A 5000-nucleotide genomic window follows, 5' to 3' on the forward strand; every position below is an offset into this window, starting at 1 on the left:
ACGGACTGACTGACTGACTGACTGACTGACTGACTGACTGAAAGATTGATTGAGTGATTGACTGATTGATTGATTGGGTCCCCTTCAAACCTGTGTCCAACCTTTATCCCAAAACAGGATGTTGTGCAGAGGCCATGAAAACACTGATCCAAATAAAAAGCTTACAGCACCTAGTATTCCCATTCAGTCTCCCAACCAAGTACTAACCAGGCCCAACTCTGCTTTGCTTCCAAGGTCAGATGAGATCGGGCTTTGTCAGAGTGGTATGGCCGTAAGCGAAGCTGACCCCAAATGGGGCCTATTTAAATAGTGTAATCAAAAGACTGACTGAGTGACTGACTGATTGATTGATTGGGTCCCCTTCAAACCTGTGTCCAACCTTTATCCCAAAACAGGATGTTGTGCAGAGGCCATGAAAACACTGATCCAAATAAAAAGCTTACAGCACCTAGTATTCCCATTCAGTCTCCCAACCAAGTACTAACCAGGCCCAACTCTGCTTTGCTTCCAAGGTCAGAGGAGATCGGGCTTTGTCAGAGTGGTATGGCCGTAAGCGAAAGCTGACCCCAAATGGGGCCTATTTAAATAGTGTAATCAAAAGACTGACTGAGTGACTGACTGATTGATGATTGATTGATTGATTGATTGATTGGGTCCCCTTCAAACCTGTGTCCAACCTTTATCCCAAAACAGGATGTTGTGCAGAGGCCATGAAAACACTGATCCAAATAAAAAGCTTACAGCACCTAGTATTCCCATTCAGTCTCCCAACCAAGTACTAACCAGGCCCAACTCTGCTTTGCTTCCAAGGTCAGATGAGATCGGGCTTTGTCAGAGTGGTATGGCCGTAAGCGAAGCTGACCCCAAATGGGGCCTATTTAAATAGTGTAATCAAAAGACTGACTGAGTGACTGACTGATTGATTGATTGGGTCCCCTTCAAACCTGTGTCCAACCTTTATCCCAAAACAGGATGTTGTGCAGAGGCCATGAAAACACTGATCCAAATAAAAAGCTTACAGCACCTAGTATTCCCATTCAGTCTCCCAACCAAGTACTAACCAGGCCCAACTCTGCTTTGCTTCCAAGGTCAGATGAGATCGGGCTTTGTCAGAGTGGTATGGCCGTAAGCGAAAGCTGACCCCAAATGGGGCCTATTTAAATAGTGTAATCAAAAGACTGACTGACTGACTGACTGACTGATTGATTGATGATTGATTGATTGATTGGGTCCCCTTCAAACCTGTGTCCAACCTTTATCCCAAAACAGGATGTTGTGCAGAGGCCATGAAAACACTGATCCAAATAAAAAGCTTACAGCACCTAGTATTCCCATTCAGTCTCCCAACCAAGTACTAACCAGGCCCAACTCTGCTTTGCTTCCAAGGTCAGATGAGATCGGGCTTTGTCAGAGTGGTATGGCCGTAAGCGAAAGCTGACCCCAAATGGGGCCTATTTAAATAGTGTAATCAAAAGACTGACTGAGACTGACTGACTGATTGATTGATTGATTGGATTGATTGGGTCCCTTCAAACCTGTGTCCAACCTTTATCCCAAAACAGGATGTTGTGCAGAGGCCATGAAAACACTGATCCAAATAAAAAGCTTACAGCACCTAGTATTCCCATTCAGTCTCCCAACCAAGTACTAACCAGGCCCAACTCTGCTTTGCTTCCAAGGTCAGAGGAGATCGGGCTTTGTCAGAGTGGTATGGCCGTAAGCGAAAGCTGACCCAAATGGGGCCTATTTAAATAGTGTAATCAAAAGACTGACTGAGTGACTGACTGATTGATTGATTGACTGACTCAAACTGGACTGACTGAACAGGACTTGCAGACTGACTGGACTGACTGACTGACTGACTGATGACTGACGACTGACTGACTGAACTGACAGGACTGACTGACTGACTGAATGACTGATGATTGATTGATTGATTGATTGATTGATGAATGGGTCCCCTTCAAATGTGTCCAACCTTTATCCCAAAACAGGATGTTGTGCAGAGGCCATGAAAACACTGATCCAAATAAAAAGCTTACAGCACCTAGTATTCCCATTCAGTCTCCCAACCAAGTACTAACCAGGCCCAACTCTGCTTTGCTTCCAAGGTCAGATGAGATCGGGCTTTGTCAGAGTGGTATGGCCGTAAGCGAAGCTGACCCCAAATGGGGCCTATTTAAATAGTGTAATCAAAAGACTGACTGAGTGACTGACTGATTGATTGATTGGGTCCCCTTCAAACCTGTGTCCAACCTTTATCCCAAAACAGGATGTTGTGCAGAGGCCATGAAAACACTGATCCAAATAAAAAGCTTACAGCACCTAGTATTCCCATTCAGTCTCCCAACCAAGTACTAACCAGGCCCAACTCTGCTTTGCTTCCAAGGTCAGATGAGATCGGGCTTTGTCAGAGTGGTATGGCCGTAAGCGAAAGCTGACCCCAAATGGGGCCTATTTAAATAGTGTAATCAAAAGACTGACTGAGTGACTGACTGATTGATGATTGATTGATTGATTGATTGATTGGGTCCCCTTCAAACCTGTGTCCAACCTTTATCCCAAAACAGGATGTTGTGCAGAGGCCATGAAAACACTGATCCAAATAAAAAGCTTACAGCACCTAGTATTCCCATTCAGTCTCCCAACCAAGTACTAACCAGGCCCAACTCTGCTTTGCTTCCAAGGTCAGATGAGATCGGGCTTTGTCAGAGTGGTATGGCCGTAAGCGAAGCTGACCCCAAATGGGGCCTATTTAAATAGTGTAATCAAAAGACTGACTGAGTGACTGACTGATTGATTGATTGGGTCCCCTTCAAACCTGTGTCCAACCTTTATCCCAAAACAGGATGTTGTGCAGAGGCCATGAAAACACTGATCCAAATAAAAAGCTTACAGCACCTAGTATTCCCATTCAGTCTCCCAACCAAGTACTAACCAGGCCCAACTCTGCTTTGCTTCCAAGGTCAGAGGAGATCGGGCTTTGTCAGAGTGGTATGGCCGTAAGCGAAAGCTGACCCCAAATGGGGCCTATTTAAATAGTGTAATCAAAAGACTGACTGACTGTGACTGACTGATGATTGATTGATGATTGATTGATTGATTGGTCCCCTTCAAACCTGTGTCCAACCTTTATCCCAAAACAGGATGTTGTGCAGAGGCCATGAAAACACTGATCCAAATAAAAAGCTTACAGCACCTAGTATTCCCATTCAGTCTCCCAACCAAGTACTAACCAGGCCCAACTCTGCTTTGCTTCCAAGGTCAGATGAGATCGGGCTTTGTCAGAGTGGTATGGCCGTAAGCGAAAGCTGACCCCAAATGGGGCCTATTTAAATAGTGTAATCAAAAGACTGACTGACTGACTGACTGACTGATTGATTGACTGATTGATTGATTGATTGATTGGGTCCCCTTCAAACCTGTGTCCAACCTTTATCCCAAAACAGGATGTTGTGCAGAGGCCATGAAAACACTGATCCAAATAAAAAGCTTACAGCACCTAGTATTCCCATTCAGTCTCCCAACCAAGTACTAACCAGGCCCAACTCTGCTTTGCTTCCGAGGTCAGATGAGATCGGGCTTTGTCAGAGTGGTATGGCCGTAAGCGAAAGCTGACCCCAAATGGGGCCTATTTAAATAGTGTAATCAAAAGACTGACTGACTGACTGACTGACTGACTGACTGACTGATGACTGACTGACTGACTGACTGACTGACTGACTGACTGACTGACTGACTGGACTGACTGACTGACTGACTGACGACTGACTGACTGGACTGACTGACTGACTTGACTGATTGATTGATTGATTGATTGGGTCCCCTTCAAACCTGTGTCCAACCTTTATCCCAAAACAGGATGTTGTGCAGAGGCCATGAAAACACTGATCCAAATAAAAAGCTTACAGCACCTAGTATTCCCATTCAGTCTCCCAACCAAGTACTAACCAGGCCCAACTCTGCTTTGCTTCCAAGGTCAGATGAGATCGGGCTTTGTCAGAGTGGTATGGCCGTAAGCGAAGCTGACCCCAAATGGGGCCTATTTAAATAGTGTAATCAAAAGACTGACTGAGTGACTGACTGATTGATTGATTGGGTCCCCTTCAAACCTGTGTCCAACCTTTATCCCAAAACAGGATGTTGTGCAGAGGCCATGAAAACACTGATCCAAATAAAAAGCTTACAGCACCTAGTATTCCCATTCAGTCTCCCAACCAAGTACTAACCAGGCCCAACTCTGCTTTGCTTCCAAGGTCAGAGGAGATCGGGCTTTGTCAGAGTGGTATGGCCGTAAGCGAAAGCTGACCCCAAATGGGGCCTATTTAAATAGTGTAATCAAAAGACTGACTGAGTGACTGACTGATGATGATTGATTGATTGATTGATTGGGTCCCCTTCAAACCTGTGTCCAACCTTTATCCCAAAACAGGATGTTGTGCAGAGGCCATGAAAACACTGATCCAAATAAAAAGCTTACAGCACCTAGTATTCCCATTCAGTCTCCCAACCAAGTACTAACCAGGCCCAACTCTGCTTTGCTTCCAAGGTCAGATGAGATCGGGCTTTGTCAGAGTGGTATGGCCGTAAGCGAAGCTGACCCCAAATGGGGCCTATTTAAATAGTGTAATCAAAAGACTGACTGAGTGACTGACTGATTGATTGATTGGGTCCCCTTCAAACCTGTGTCCAACCTTTATCCCAAAACAGGATGTTGTGCAGAGGCCATGAAAACACTGATCCAAATAAAAAGCTTACAGCACCTAGTATTCCCATTCAGTCTCCCAACCAAGTACTAACCAGGCCCAACTCTGCTTTGCTTCCAAGGTCAGATGAGATCGGGCTTTGTCAGAGTGGTATGGCCGTAAGCGAAGCTGACCCAAATGGGGCCTATTTAAATAGTGTAATCAAAAGAAGACTGACTGACTGACTGACTGATTGATTGATTGATGATTGATTGATTGGGTCCCCTTCAAACCTGTGTCCAACCTTTATCCCAA

The 5000-nt window shown here is 45.2% G+C and overlaps 1 non-coding gene and 15 pseudogenes across 1 annotated transcript; all 16 read right to left on the minus strand.

The window, feature by feature from the left end:
• Window positions 1-158: 158 nt before the first annotated feature.
• Window positions 159-277, minus strand: LOC128632403 (uncharacterized; annotated as a pseudogene).
• A 159-nt stretch (window positions 278-436) lies between these two features.
• Window positions 437-555, minus strand: LOC128632391 (uncharacterized; annotated as a pseudogene).
• Window positions 556-734: 179 nt separating this feature from the next.
• Window positions 735-853, minus strand: LOC128632422 (uncharacterized; annotated as a pseudogene).
• A 159-nt stretch (window positions 854-1012) lies between these two features.
• On the minus strand, window positions 1013-1131 carry LOC128632433 (uncharacterized; annotated as a pseudogene).
• A 179-nt stretch (window positions 1132-1310) lies between these two features.
• Window positions 1311-1429, minus strand: LOC128632186 (uncharacterized; annotated as a pseudogene).
• A 174-nt stretch (window positions 1430-1603) lies between these two features.
• LOC128632392 (uncharacterized) lies at window positions 1604-1722 on the minus strand (annotated as a pseudogene).
• A 313-nt stretch (window positions 1723-2035) lies between these two features.
• Window positions 2036-2154, minus strand: LOC128632198 (uncharacterized; annotated as a pseudogene).
• Window positions 2155-2313: 159 nt separating this feature from the next.
• Window positions 2314-2432, minus strand: LOC128632209 (uncharacterized; annotated as a pseudogene).
• A 179-nt stretch (window positions 2433-2611) lies between these two features.
• Window positions 2612-2730, minus strand: LOC128632220 (uncharacterized; annotated as a pseudogene).
• A 159-nt stretch (window positions 2731-2889) lies between these two features.
• On the minus strand, window positions 2890-3008 carry LOC128632393 (uncharacterized; annotated as a pseudogene).
• Window positions 3009-3187: 179 nt separating this feature from the next.
• Window positions 3188-3306, minus strand: LOC128632231 (uncharacterized; annotated as a pseudogene).
• Window positions 3307-3490: 184 nt separating this feature from the next.
• Window positions 3491-3609, minus strand: LOC128632180 (5S ribosomal RNA). The gene has a single exon (XR_008396122.1). It is a non-coding gene; the product is annotated as a 5S ribosomal RNA (ribosomal RNA).
• Window positions 3610-3902: 293 nt separating this feature from the next.
• On the minus strand, window positions 3903-4021 carry LOC128632242 (uncharacterized; annotated as a pseudogene).
• A 159-nt stretch (window positions 4022-4180) lies between these two features.
• On the minus strand, window positions 4181-4299 carry LOC128632394 (uncharacterized; annotated as a pseudogene).
• A 174-nt stretch (window positions 4300-4473) lies between these two features.
• On the minus strand, window positions 4474-4592 carry LOC128632253 (uncharacterized; annotated as a pseudogene).
• A 159-nt stretch (window positions 4593-4751) lies between these two features.
• Window positions 4752-4870, minus strand: LOC128632264 (uncharacterized; annotated as a pseudogene).
• Window positions 4871-5000: the final 130 nt, after the last annotated feature.

Source organism: Ictalurus punctatus, unplaced genomic scaffold (genome assembly GCF_001660625.3).
Source record: "Ictalurus punctatus breed USDA103 unplaced genomic scaffold, Coco_2.0 tig00007380, whole genome shotgun sequence".
Lineage (NCBI taxonomy): Eukaryota > Metazoa > Chordata > Actinopteri > Siluriformes > Ictaluridae > Ictalurus > Ictalurus punctatus.